We start from the raw sequence: 15,475 nt of genomic DNA, 5'->3' as shown, positions 1-15,475 counted from the left end.
GTGGATTGGCGCCTTCACCTTCACTGAGTGGATTGGCGGTTTTTTTTTTGTCATGGCACAGAGCATTCCTCTCTGCCCGGGAGCGGTAAACGGCTTCCAAACCCACGATGAGCAACCCGCTGGGGTTCGCCAAGATATCCCTTACATTTAAAAGGCAGATCGAGGAATGTCGTTATTTATTTCATCATTACGGCTGCGCTCCTAGAGTTTAAGGAGACCGGCGTATCAGTGGAGCGAGCCGTGTGATACTGCGTGACCTTGGGTTGTGGAGTGCTGTTCCCGAGCGCCCGGCCGAAACCGCCCGCGGCAGGCGTTCCCCAACTTGAAGGCGCCGCAGAGTCGCCTCTTCTTCCCCCTTCTCAACGGCTGGGCCGAATCATGCCTCGGACGAACGGCCCGCGGCAGACATGCAGCGACATGCCAGGGGAAAGCGCCGCTGAATCGCCTGTCCTTTCACCGTCGTGGATGTTCGGCTGACGCAACCGCTCCGCCTCCATTCGTCGGATTCAAACTTTGGCCAGCGAGAGACCTGATTGGAGCGATTAAAACCGCTCGCGGCTGCAACGGACCTCCGAGGGTATTAAACCAGCCCTGAAGCACAGCGAGCGCGGCAATTTTGGGAGGCACCGAGTTGAGACGTGCTGGCGCCTTTGTGCGAACCATGCAACGCTCTTGTTACCCTTGTACATACTGCATATAAATGTTGCTCAAACTCTTCGTCGGCCCGAGAACTTCATCGGTCTGCTCTGCGCCGCGTCGATAGCGGGCGGAGCAAGGCCATGTCGCAACACTGGTAACTTCGCTCGGATGGCCAGTCGCAACAGCGGTGGCTGAGCTGAGATGGCCCAGTCGCAACAGTGGTGGCTGCGGTGAGCTGGCCCAGTCCCAACAGTGGATGGCAGCTGCGGTATTGACCGGCAGCGGCTGCTACTTAGTGTGGTAAGTGCGCTAACTTCGCTACCAGTTTACCAGGCTTCGCTAGCAAGGGTTATCGTAGTTTAGGGAATGGCTGTGTGACGCACTGTGGAAGAAAGCTCTGATAGATTCAAGCCTAGAGAAAGTATGTTGAAACCAGAGCTAGTGCCGATTGTGTAAAAAAAGCACTGTCGGGAATTACTTGCGCATACCTTACTAGTAGCTCGATAGTATAGGAACGGCAAGGGAATTCTCACGTGGGCAAGCAGCAAGAGGCCAGTGTAAGCGATGGAGGACCTTAAAGTGAAGGAGCTCGCGAAATTTTTGAGGAGCTGGGCCTTCACTTACGCCGTGCGAAACGGAAGCAGGGTATTCTTGAGGTTTTCCGGAAGGAGAACGTAACGGTAGAGGGAGTCAGTGAGGCCAAGGCTGAAATCAAAGAGCGCCGTGAGCGCAAGGAAGCCGAGAGAAAAAAACACCGTGACCGCGAAGAGGCAAAAAGGCAGTAACGGAGAGAGCAAGCCGAAAGGCAAGAACAGCTCGAGTCGATGAGGCTAGAGTTGAGATTCCGGCGGTGCTCCGCGGCGTCCAGCGTGACTTTTCCAACGGTTCAGGCGAGTGGTCCGAGAATTCGGGACTAACTGCCACCGTTCATTGTTGAGTGGTCTGGGCCAATAGGCGGAGCGTCCCAGGACAAATTCCACCGCGCCCGTATTCTCAATAAGAGAAATGGACCGGGAAGACGAGAAAAGCGTAGGCTCAGATGAGCCGCGCCGAAAGAAAGATTTCGAAACGCGTAAGCAGTCTGCGAGTAGTGGCCAGTGCATGACACTCCCGAGTTCGCAAGCGGGGAAACTCTCGCACAAAGTGACTCTTCCCTGGCGAGCAAGACACGAAAGGACGCCGAAAAGCGTAGCTCGAACTACGAGACGACGGAAAACTCTCGCGGTAGCCTAGTCGCGACGCCAGCGGCTGGAGGGGGTTGCATCAAACCTTTCGGTGGAAAAACCCAGCCGACGCAGCCGGGCGAGACGAACTGTTTCCGATCAGCAGTTTCCGATCAGCAGTTGCGCGAAAGCCGCACGGTGGGTTTCGAAGCGCTGCAGAGAAAGAAATTCAGTGAACATGGTTACCAGATGTATCGAACAACAAACCACCGGATCGGCCTCTATAGCTGCCACAATATAGCCAAATGCATAAATTTTAAGTCGCCCAGAAGTAGCAACAATGACGTTTTATTTTATGTAGTATATACTGCAGTCCACAACACGTGGCCCAAGGAGGACGGGCCATCCCAATATAACAAAATGAACACAATGAGGAAATATACACAATGCTACATATTTACACACGCAATACAACGCGATCAAGCTCTCACAAAAAGTTCCACTCAGACACTGTGTGCGGAAAAAATTAAGTTTATAAGCATCCGTTCTGTCAAAATATGGTGTTAAAGCGTTGGCTGGTGATGCCGGGTATTTCTTTTTAACAAAGGGAATAAATACAATGAAGGGTTAATCGCAAATTTATGGTTTCGCAAGGAACTCAAGAAATCTACACGGAGTTGCCTCCTTCTCGACTAAAGTAGTGGAATGCTGCTGGCCGTCAGTAGAGAGAGAGAGAGAACGCCTTTAATGAAAGCTGAAGAGGTCAGCCCTACTAACGGTAGGGCTTGCTACTCCAGATGGGGTGCATACAGTGAGGTGACAGCGAAAAATAGACAGAAAAAGAAAAGGAAAGTAAGAAAGGGGAGTAAGAGGGGAGATGCACACATATACAAATTGTACAAGCTCAGAGAGTTCACAGAACCTCTTCTAGCCCTGTTTCCGCAAGAAAAGTAAGCAGTGTTTTTGTACCGAGCACTGCCTCCTCGCGATTTTGCCAGGGTCCAAGGAAGTGTGAAAGTTCTAGAGTACCTCCGCGTCGTAGTCGCACAAGTGCGTTCGACGCTGTTGCCCGCTGACTGGCATATCGCGAGCAGTGGCTTAAAATGTGCCTGATGTTGTCGGCAGTAGAGCACACTGTACACAATGGCGACTCTACCCAGCCCAGCTTAAACAAGAAGCTTCGGGTGTATGCAACATTAAGTCGCAGCCGGTGTAACACGCCTTCAGTGCGCTTTGGCAGACCCCGTGGATAGGGGAAATCGCACTGAGGGTCTATAGCATGGAGAGGCGCATAGCTGCTCAGAGGATCCTGCCAAGCCGGCAGCTGGAGTTGCCATCCTAGGTCGATTGCAGCTGCATTGCTATCCTCGTCGGAAAACGGGATTCCAACGGTGAAGTTGAGGTCGTGGGCTTCTCTGGCGACCGCATCGGAGATCTTGTTGCCCGTTATACCAGAATGACCTGGTATCCACTGAAGGAAAATTTCATGTCCTTCGCGCACCGCACTAGAAAATATTTCGTTCATATCGCAGACAAGTTGATTGCGACAATCAGGCGGCTTATTTAATAGTTGCAAGGCTGGACGGGAATCGGAAAGAATTACCCACCGCCGAGCGGGTCTTCCGCTTATGTAAAGAAGGGCTGCTCTGACAGCTGCTAGCTCAGTTGCCGTGGAGGATTTTCTGTGGCTGAGCTTTTCCTTATTGGACCGTCCCGCTGACGGAATCCATACGCCGATTGCCGAAGACGCCGAAGTCACGGATCCATCCGTGTACACTTGGATGTGGTCTGGATAACGGGTTTGGATATGCTCCAAGACAAAATATGTCAAGGCAGATGCTGGCATAGACGACTTTTTGCCTATTCTAGGTACAGTGGTGCACACAGCCCATGCCGCGTACAACCACGGTGGAGTAGCAGGCAGCTTGGGTCGGAGGTAATTAGATGGCAGGACGTGCACCACGCGAGATGCAGAAGCGGCAGCCAGTGGATGAGCAAAGCATCGAGAAACATGTCGAAGGCCAGTACGGAGCAATTCTTGTGAACGGAGAGTGGTCGCAGAAAAGCACCTTGCCTCACATAAGGTTCCTATCGTGGAGGTGCATTTTGGAAGGCCCAGGCATGTTCGCAGTGCTCGAGCTTGCAAGCCTTCCAGAACCTTCAAGTTCGTCCTGGACACAGCATGTAAAGCTGGAAGGCTATATCGCAAGAGGCCTACGAAAAGCGCTTTGTAGAGTCGCAAGAGTGCTGACACTGAGCAGCCCCAGGTGCTTCCTGTCATCATCCGCAAAACGTGAACGAACGAAAGGAGTCGCCCCTTTAGCCGCCTGATATGGGGAGCCCAGGACAACGAACGGTCAATTGTAATGCCTAGAAATTTGTGATTGCAAACATAGGGTATCTGCACGCCATTTATCTCCAGTGGGTATCTAGATACATCGCGCTTGGTGAATGCCATGGCAGCGCACTTCTCAGGAGACAGAAGCAGCCCGCAGCTGCTGAGGTATTTTTCAATGGCGAACAGAGCCTTCTGCACTTTTGCTCGTATGTGTCTGCGGTTCCTGCCCGAAGCCCAGATGCAGATGTCGTCAGCATACACCGAGATGTGAATTCCTTGAGGTAGTACCTTTGTGATGCGGTTGAGGCATATACTGAACAGTGTCGGGCTCAGAACACCACCTTGTGGGACACCCTGCGTGATGGCATGTCGTGTCGTGTCACCGTCTTTGGTTGTCATGTAGACATACCGATCCTTTAGGTAATCACCGATCCAGGCTTGCATTCGGCCTCGAAGTCCTACAAACGCCACCTCCCTTCGAATTGCTTCGTGGGAAACACTGTCAAATGCTGCCTTTATGTCTAGGAAGACAGCAATGGTGAACCTTTTCGCAGCCTTTTGTGCACGTACATCTGTTACCAAGGCGATCACATCGTCAATGCTGCTCCTTTCTTGCCTGCATCCTGACATCTCTGGCGGGTAGACATTCCTGTTTTCGAGGTCCCAGGCAAGCCGCTGTAGTGCAATTTTTTCCATTACCTTACCAATGCAGCTTAATAGAGCAATTGGTCGGTAAGAGTTTATGTCTGTGGGGCATTTTCCCGGCTTGAGAACCGGTACCAGTCGGGAAATTTTGCAGCTTGCCTCAACACAGCCAGTCTGCCACGATGCGTTGTATATACTCAGCAACTGCAGAAGAGCCTTGTTCCCGAGATGTCGCAGAGCCGAATAGTTAACTCCATCAGGCCCAGGCGAGGTGGACAAATTAACAGATTTTAACGCTGCAGATAGCTCATTGATGGTAAAGGGCTCATCCATCATCACAGCATTCGTGGTAGGAAGCCACTCGGTCAGCTGCGCGGGAATCAGAGAAGGGCTCTGGGGAGCACTGACTTTTATGCAAAATTCTTCTGCGACGTCTACTTCACTGACTCCACGCTTGAGGGCTACTGAAGAAAATGGGTGAATCTGACTGGGTGGGGCTCTCAGGCTGCGGAATACCTGCCATATGCGTGTCAGTGGCTTGCGTGGATCTAATTTAGAACAAAACTGGGCCCAGCGGTTTTTGGCAAGCGTGGCCATGTGCTTCTGAACGCGCTTCTGCGCACGCCTGGAAGCTCGGATGTCGTCTGGCAGTAGGGTTTTTCTGGCCCGGCGCTCAGCTCTCCGGCGAATAGCGCGAAGATGTTCATAGTCCCCATCAAATGTAGACCATGGCTTGGGAAGTAGACTTTGCCGTGTTGCTTCTGATTTGGCCCGCCCAACGGCAACTGTGTGCTCCTCGCTGGTTGTGATGGCTCCAGCATTATCTTCTAATAGGTTTTGGTAGGTGTCCCAGTTTACACAGTATGCCTTCCGCTTAGACGGTTCTCCACAAATTCCTTCAATTATTGTGTATGTGGGCACGTGGTCGCTACCAAAGCTTTCAATATCGGAATGCCAGGACACGGACGGCAGCAGGGAAGCAGAGTCCATAGTGACATCCAACAAACTTGAAGTTTTGCCGCGAAAAAGTGTGGGGCATCCAGTGTTTAACACGTCCAGGCCCGCTTCGTTGGCAACACGGAGCAAACTGCTTCCCCTTGATGTAGTCTTTGTGCTGCCCCAAGCTGGATGGTGTGCATTGAAATTACCTGTGAGCAAGTGCGGGGGAGATGTAGTGGACAAAATGTCTTCCAGGAGCTTCGTGTTGAATTTTGCCCTTCGTGGGACGTACCCGGTTATTATGGTGAAGGTTGCAGGCCATGCTTTACTGTTGCTGCAATGTATTCCTTGGATGCGTCTTGTGCGACAGTGTGAAGCGCAAAGGTCAAGTCCTGACGAATTCCGAGTAGCACTCTGCTCTGGTCGAAGGTCGTCGAAGACTGATGCAGTGTGTACCCCGACAGACGAATATCCGATCGCAGGCGGGATTCTGAGATGGCAATGACCGGGAATTTATGCTTGTTAACTAGCTGACGCAGGTCGGACAAGCGGGAGCGCAGACCACAGACATTCCACTGAAACACAGTTGCCCGATTTCGAAGAGTTTGCAAGGGCACTGATTAGTTACTCCCGAGATGGTTTACAGCCATTCCCTTAAGAGCGGAGTAATGGTGTTTAGGAGGGTTAAAATGGCTTCAGCCACAGGAGACGAAAAAGGCGCTAGGATTGAACGCACAGCTTCAATGAGCGTAAGAAGGGAGGAGCTTGAGTTTGCCGACGGCTCTCTGTTGGAACGACCCATGCGCAATTGGTTGGAGCGTTTCCAGGCAGGCTGCTGTGGGCCTGCGGGCCGAACAGGACTTTGAGGAACTTGGTCTGACGACTCGGGTTGTAGCGGCGGAAAGTCAGTAACGTCAAAGTCCATATTCTCAGACACTGGCTGACTTGGCTCCTTTGTGGTCCAATAGAGAGTCTATGGGACGAAATATATAGTAACCTCGATAAACGCCGCGGCGCGCACCAAGGTGCAAGAGTGCGCCTTTGCATCCTCAATAAACCCCACTGGTGTGCTCCACTTTCCTCGATAGGCCAGGGCACACCATCTTGAAGTAATTTTTGGTTGCTCCTTCGCGCACCCAGACAGTCGACGGAGCGCCCGGGTGCAATCTCAAGATTCGTCGAAAACGACACCGGGAAAGTGGCTTTCTGCGCCGTCTGCTGAGCGGTGGCGCATCGGCGCACCCGTGGGAAGGGGGTAATGGCTGTATATTGTTGCTGACACGGATGAGTTTGAGTTGCCTGCGCATTAATCAGACAACGATGCGACGGGCTCATAACGGGTGCTAATAACGGCGGGAGGTTGAATATGAGCACGAACACTAGGTGTCACATAGAAGTTTCGCTCAGTGCAAACAAGGCTGCATGGCCAGACAGTGGAAGTGAATATGGGAGCTTTGCATTCGGTTTCTTCTAATGAGGTATCACGGACATGTCACTGAAGCGCCTAGACCACCACGAGGCTTCATATTTTGTCGTAGCTGAGGGGCAGGCCGTGGCTACACGTAATTGTGTTGTTATACCTCTTAGAAGACCAGAAACAGCTCGTAGGTGGCTGTTTTGTAGGAGTACGTTGTGGCGTGGGCTGGGAGCTGTACTACGCCAAGAGGATGCGAACGGCGGGGAACGACCAGTTCTGTACTTAAGCCGCAAGATAACTTACGGAGAAGAGGCGTACAGTACATCCGAAAAGGAACGCCGTATGGGCAGTGCAGAAGTTGGACTGTTATGTAGCCGGTTCCCAGTTTATTTTAGAAACTGATCATTGCCTGCTAACCTGCCTAATAACACGTCATCTAAAAGCGATTGTTTGCTAAGGTGGAGTATGACACTCCAGCAGCACAATCTTGTCGTTGGCTGTTAGAAAGGAAAGTTGGACGCTAACGCAGACGCACTAAGCTGTGCGTTCTAAGTAATGCTGCCTTCGTCCTCCCCGTGTCTTCCGTTTCGTCTCTTCGTGAACAGCTTTTAGCGTAGCAGGTAGATGGGAGCAAAATTATTGCCCTCATTTGCTGTTTCAGTTGATTACTCCCGCACCGCGTGATTTCAAGTAATCAACCTTAGTTATGATCATTTCATCTGGTGTGTTCTGTTTGACACATAGTTTGAGTTCTTGTTTTAAGAGTCTTGTGTACCGAATTTGCCTCTTGGTGTACGGGTCCAAATTGAGAATAGACACTTAGCTAGGAGAGTTTTCCCTTTTTTTTGAGTCTGGTGTTCTGACGGAGGACAGAGGGTGCTTGCTTGCGCTGGGTGTTGCCTGTTGTCAGTAGGTTCTTTGCAAGCTGCAGAACGATGAGCGACTGGTGCTGATAAACGAGACCGGAAGAGTCGGGAGAAGCTGGTAGAGACACCTGTGCAGCACTGCGATGTACCTGTGATCCGGACCTGGCAGGTGGTACCTGTTCGTGGGAAGGAGCGTGGAGCCGCCCCCTTTCAGGAGCACTGGAGGGGAACCTGGATGAGCCCGGTGAACGAGCGCGCCCGGAATACGAACCAAGAGGAAGTAGCTGGTCTTCCTGGCGCATTGTCTGGCGGTGGGGGTGCTATTGTGCCCGAGCGCCCGGCCCAAACCGCCTGCAGCAGACGGGCCGCAACTTTTCCCTTCCAACGGCTGGGCCGAATCACGCCACGGACGAATGACCCGCGGCAGACACGAAGTGACATACCCGGAGACGACGACGCTAAGTCTCCTTCCCCTTCCTCGTCGTGGCGGCTCGGCTGATGCAACCGCTTTCTCCACTCGACGGATTCAAACATCGGCCAGCGAGAGTCCTAGTTGGAGCCATTAAAACCACTCGCGGCTGCAACGGACCCCTTGGTTATAAAACCAGCTCGGAAGCGCAGCGAGCGCGACACTCATCTGGGGCACCGAGCTGAGACGTGCTATCGCCTTTGTCCGAGCCAACATAACGCTCTTGTTACACTTGTACACACAGTACATAAATGTTGCTTCAAGACTTCGTCGGCTCGACAACTTCATCGCTTTGCTCTGCGCCACGTCGATAGCGGACCGAGCAAGGCCACGTCGCCACACCTTTGTCTGCGCTCGGATGGCAAGTCGCAACAGCGGTGGCTGAGGTGAGATGGCCCAGTCGCAACAGTGGTGGCTGCGGTGAGATTGCGCAGTCCCAAAAGGGGTTGGAGTCTTAGCGGTAACGGGTCGACAGAGTACTCAATGGCGCCGCAGTCCCGAATGCTCATGCAGCACCGCTGTATTGTCAGACCCAGAAACGACGGCTAAAGCGAGGACCAGAGGTTTTTGCACGGCAGGGCCCTAGCACTTGCTTCTTACTCAGTCCACCAAGCGGCTATGCCCAGCCGGCTGAACCAGCAGCGATCACGGGCACATCGGGTATTCTAGTCACCGACTCCAGACGTGAATTTACCGGGTGCAAAGGACCCTGGGCACTGATGAGGCGGCTGACATGTATATCCGATCAATCCGGTTTAGGAACCAGTTTTCGGAGCGGCAAACGCGTGCACGTCCCATCTCGCTCATGATGTGTATCGTCCTTAGTCCAGGTGCTCCGTCGGCGTCCCATTGCTGTACATATTTTATATATGTATGCATGTATATATATATATATATATATATATATATATATATATATATATATATATATATATATATATATATATATATATATATATATATATATATATATATATATATATATATATATATATATATATATATATATATATATATTGTAACGAGGAAGACTTGCCACCATCGACGTAACGCTATCAGCGCAGCTACACAGCCGTGAAGTTGGAAGAACAACCAGCGGAGCGTATTACCTCATGCTACCTGCATCATCATCATGGCAAGACTCAAGATCATCATCACCAGTCTGTTGTCTCGAGAGCTGAGCGCGCACGGCAGAACCCCTTCGGACTCAGCTGAGCCTCTCTGCGTTTCAACGCCTTGCTGTCGTCCTGCCAATAAACCTCCCCATAATTTTGGTAGAGTGTGCGGATTCCATCCTCGTCCCGCTCCTTAGCTGCACCCCGTGTACCCGCAAGCCTGGAACTCCGGAGTCGCACCTTGCCTTCTACCGCTGAGTCAGCCATGCCTAGCGACGCCCGAAACACGACATCGCCTTCACCATCGGCTGTCATCTGCTCTGGGGTGATCCGCGAGCGTGACCCGGCGATGTTCACTGGCGCAGACGACCAGGACGTTGAAGATTGGCTTTCGGCTTACGAGAGGGTAAGCGCGCACAATAAGTGGGACGATGCTATGAAGCTGAATAACGTGAGTTTTTCTTTGAGGGGACTTGCCGAAAAATGGTATCACAACCACCCAGAGAATCGCGAAACCTTGACCGAATTGAAAACGAACTTTTCGGTGGTATTTGACCGGCCAGTGGTTCGCAAGCTTCGCGCGGAGCAGTGTTTGAGAGAGCGAGCTCAAAAGCCCGGAGAGAACTTTACCAGCTACGTCGAGGATGTGGTCGACCTTTGCAGGCGCGTGGATCCCTCCATGCCTGAGCAAGACACCATCAAACATATACTGTAGGGAATAGATGAGGATGCGTTCCAGATGCTGCTGGCAAAAAACCCTCAAAGCGTCAGAGACGTGATCAGCTTGCTACAAAGCTATGATGAGCTGCGGAGGCAACATCGCCTCACTCGTCGCCGCCCTGTGGAGCCTGAGGAGCCGCTCTGCGGCCTGGCAGTCGACAACAACCCCTTGCTACTGAACCGCATCAAGGAGCTTGTTCGGGAAGAGGTGGCGTGGCAGATCTCTCTCCTGCCTTGTACATCCCTGCCATCGTCATCGGTACCAGATCCTTGCTTGTCGTCGCCGCTACGTCGAATAATTAGGGAAGAAGTCACCGAAGTCTTGCCGACCACGCCGGCTGCTCCCCAGCCGTTGCCTGTAGCGGCGCCACTATACGCTGAAGTTGCGACACGGCAGGCTCCTCCTACCGCTTACGTGCCTTTACGCCGCCCGCAGCCGCCGACCTATCTTCCTCCGGCTTCCTTGGCACCGCTCCACAGCAACCCATGGCGCACGCCCGACAACCGGCCCATCTGCTTCGTCTGTCGTATTCCCGGTCACGTTGCGCGTTTCTGCCGCCGCCGAGTTTCCCCCTTCACTGACGCCTATCGAGCTCCTGCGCACCCTGTCTACACGCCGAATCTGTCGAACGACCACGTACCAATGGAGCCGTCGCGTTACTCTCTTCCATCGGAGGCACCGACAGTTAACAACCGCCGTTCACTGTCCCCGCGTCGTCGTTCAGTGTCCCCCATGCGACGTCGCCCCGCCACTCCCCAGGAAAACTAGTCGCCGCAGTTCCCGAGGCAAGAACTGCGACGACCACGACACATGCAAGCCCTCATGTTTATCCTACGAATGTGATTGACGTTTTTGTTGAAGGAGTCGCCACCCTTGCGCTTGTCGTCACTGGTTCCGCAGTTTCAGTCATGGACGCAAACCTATGCCGCAAGATTCGAAAAGTGACGACCCGTTTCCGGTTTTCGCCTTCGCACAACTAACGCCGAACTAGTTGAACCTCTCGCAGCATGCACAGCCCGGGTCGTTGTACAGGACGCCCTTTACATCATTGAATTCCTGGTGCTTACTTCATGCTCTCATGATATCATTTTAGGATGGGACTTTCTGTCACGCCATCAAGCCATTATAGATTGCGCCCGCGCTGAGGTTGCGTTGCTACCCGTGTGTGATGCCCAGTTCAACGATTTGCCTTTACCCTCGCACAAGCTCGCTGTTAAGGAAGATACCGAGATTCCTCCAAACTCCGCAGTTTTAGTACCAGTGTCCTGTGCTTCCCTCATCAATTCGACCGTAATCTTCAACCCATCACAACTGTTTTCCCGACGCAAGAACATACCTCTGCCTTTCTCCGTCCTCTCCCTTGAAAATGGCTTTTCTGCTATGTACATCCCTAACCCATCCACGTCGGCGTTCACTGTGCTTCGTGGGGAGTGCATTGGTTGTGTCGAGCCCCTAGACACCAACCTCCTAGCCAAAGGCCCCGACGATCCATCATCGCTACCAGTTAGTGCCCTCACACCTTCCGCATCGGCGTCCAGTTCCCACGTTCTATTTTCTTCTGTCGACTCTGAACTTTCAGCTCCGCAGTGTGATCGCCTCCTTTGTCTACTTAACCGGTTCCGCAACTCCTTCGACTGTGAGCAAACTTCTTTGGGCCGCTCTTCCACCGTCAGCCACAACATTGAAACGGGGTCCCACTCGCCGTTACGGCAACGACCATACCGCGTGTCGGCCGCTGAACGTCGGGTTATAGAAGAACAAGTCGACGACATGCTTCATCGAGGTGTTATACGCCCTTCAAACAGCCCATGGGCGTCACCCGTTGTCCTCTTTAAGAAGAAAGATGGCTCCATCCGATTCTGTGTCGATTACCGTCGTTTGAACAAGATCACTCGCAAAGACGTATACCCTCTGCCCCGCATCGATGACGCTCTCGACTCCTTGCAAGCTGCTGAGTTTTTCTCTTCTTTGGATTTGCGATCTGGGTATTGGCAGGTCCCTATGGCAGACGCTGATCGTCCCAAGACCGCCTTCGTCACCCCTGACGGGTTGTACGAATTCAACGTGATGCCGTTTGGGATCTGCAATGCTCCCGCTACCTTTGAGCGAATGATGGACACTATACTGCGAGGACTCAAATGGAAAATATGTCTATGCTACTTCGACGACATCGTTGTGTTTTCCCCCGACTTTGACACACACCTCGAGCGCCTCGAACAAGTATTGAAATGCCTGAACGATGCCGGCCTTCAACTCAATCTTAAGAAATGTCATTTTGCTGCCCGAAAGCTCACTATTTTGGGTCATGTAGTCTCGAAGGATGGCGTTCTCCCTGATCCAGCTAAACTTCAAGCTGTTGCTGCGTTTCCCAAACCGACCAGCATGAAGGAACTACGAAGTTTTATTGGACTGTGTTCTTATTTTCGTCGATTTGTCCCTAACTTTGCCGCCGTCATATCACCATTAACCAAGCTTCTTAGCGGAGACAAAGACATTTCTGCTTGGTCACCGACATGCGATGAGGCGTTTTCTACGTTACGCTGCCTCTTGACCTCTCCATCCATTCTCCGGCACTTCGACCCACGTGCGCCGACGGAAATTCATACCGATGCCAGTGGTGTCGGCTTGGGTGCTGTGCTTGCGCAGCGAAAAGCAGGATTTGACGAGTATGTCGTCGCTTACGCAAGCCGTACTCTTACTAAGCCGGAATCCAACTACTCCGTCACGGAGAAAGAGTGCCTAGCCATCGTATGGGCCATCGACAAATTTCGCCCCTACTTATACGGTCGCCAATTCGATGTCGTGACGGACCATCATGCTCTTTGTTGGCTGTCTTCGTTGAAAGACCCATCCGGACGACTTGGGCGTTGGGCTCTTCGGCTCCAGGAATACGATATCCGTGTGATATACCGCTCTGGCCGCAAGCATGCCGATGCCGATGCGCTATCTCGCTCACCTGTCACTTTCGCTTCTGCATCTCTCGACGCTGCAGGCAGTGTTGGCGAGCCCCTTCCTTTTGCTGACATGCCAGCCGAACAGCGAAAAGACCCGTGGATTTCTTCAATTTTGGCTGTCCTTTCACACCCGGTGACGACATCAGCACCCCGAGCCCTCCGCCGTCAAGCACGCCACTTCGCCATTCGTGATGAGCTTCTCTACCGCCGTAGCTACCTCTCCGAAGGCCGAAAATGGCTGCTTGTCATCCCTTGCCACTTGCGCTCTACAATCTGCAACTCCTTTCACGCAGATGCGCAGTGTGCCCACTCCGGCGTGCTCAAGACATACCAGCGCCTCCGGCTGCGCTTCTACTGGCGCGGAATGTACACGTGTGTCCGCAAGTTCGTTCGCTCTTGTGACGACTGCCAGCGCCGAAAGTTACGACCGGACCCACAGACAGGTGCTTTGCAGCCGTTTCCATGCCCAGCCCGACCTTTTGATCGTGTTGGTATTGACTTGTACGGGCCTTTACCGTTAACGACTACTGGCAACCGCTGGATTATAGTCGCCGTCGACCACCTCACCCGATACGCTGAAACAGCCGCATTACCAGCCGGCACTGCGCGCGACGTCGCAAAGTTCCTTTTACATCGTTTCGTGCTCCGGCACGGTGCGCCTCGTGAACTGCTCAGCGACAGGGGCCGTGTATTCCTCTCCGAGGTCATTGAAGCCCTACTCCAAGCATGCCGCGTTACCCACAGGACCGCTACAGCCTACCACCCACAGACCAATGGCCTTACGGAGCGTTTCAACCGTACCTTGGGCGATATGCTAGCAATGTATGTCTCTTCGGACCACACGAATTGGGACCAGGTCCTCCCATTTATAACATACGCCTACAACACCGCTCAGCAGGACACTACCGGCTTTTCCCCATTCTTTCTTCTTTACGGACGCGAACCATCGTGTCTCCTGGATACCATCCTTCCGTATCGACCAGAAGCCTCAGAATACGCGCTGATTCCTGAGACTACTTCGCACGCCGAGGAGTGCCGACAGCTTGCTCGCGCATTCACTACGGAAGAGCAGTCACAACAACAAACACCGTCGTGATGACTCCAAGCCATCAGCTGAATTTCCCCCCGGCTCTCTTGTCTTGCTCTATATACCGTCTACTACTGCCGGCCTATCCAGCAAGCTTCTTTCGAAGTACCACGGCCCATACCGTGTAGTCGAGCGTACCTCTCCCGTTAACTATGTCGTGGAGCCACTGACGCCTTCAACGGATCTTCGCCGCCCTGGACGCGAAATTGTCCACGTTCAGCGCCTCAAGCCATACTACGATCCTCTTATTTTGTCGTGTCCCTAAGTCTCCAGGTTGGCTCTTTTCGCCGCGGGGGGTGATTGTAACGAGGAAGACTTGCCACCATCGACGTAACGCTATCAGCGCAGCTACACAGCCGTGAAGTTGGAAGAACAACCAGCGGAGCGTATTACCTCATGCTACCTGCATCATCATCATGGCAAGACTCAAGATCATCATCACCAGTCTGTTGTCTCGAGAGCTGAGCGCGCACGGCAGATCCCCTTCGGACTCAGCTGAGCCTCTCTGCGTTTCAACGCCTTGCTGTCGTCCTGCCAATAAACACCTCCCCATAATATATTCATATATATATATATATATATATATATATATAGAGAGAGAGAGAGAGAGAGAGAGAAAGAGAGAGAGAGAGAGAGAGAGAGAGAGAGAGAGAGAGAGAGAGAGAGAGAGAGAGAGAGAGAGAGTTGTCGCAGCAGCATACCGAGAGGCACCTCTATCCATTAGTCTGGCGCGTCGCAGCTTCTCAGCTTATGGGGTGAGCCAATGACAAATTGGAAGACAGATTCGGGACGTGAGATACTACACCGTTCGAAGTTTTGTCGCAAGGAGCAAGAGGACGGGAAGGAGGAGAAATACCTTTATTACAAAAAAGTCTCTGGGCCGTTTTGGAGAGAGCCTTACTGGGGTAGAAATGGGGCTCTGTTACTGGTACCGGTACGACAACCAAGATGCATAGCTGGGCTCTTTCGTGGGTAAAAGTTTTAGATGCGGAGCGTCTTATGCTCGGGGGTATGTCCCGCGGCGTCGGCGGTGGTCCGGCGTCCGCACACCACCATTTCTTGGCCAATCCCCCACGTGGGTACGTGCTATAGAAGAGGAACAACAACAACAACAACAGCAAC

The sequence above is a fragment of the Haemaphysalis longicornis genome, unplaced genomic scaffold, assembly GCF_048455015.1.
Source record: "Haemaphysalis longicornis isolate Haplotype H1 unplaced genomic scaffold, Haemaphysalis longicornis Haplotype H1 scaffold_4, whole genome shotgun sequence".
Lineage (NCBI taxonomy): Eukaryota > Metazoa > Arthropoda > Arachnida > Ixodida > Ixodidae > Haemaphysalis > Haemaphysalis longicornis.
The sequence above is the reverse complement of the archived record's forward strand: the minus strand, read 5'-3'. Positions refer to the sequence as shown.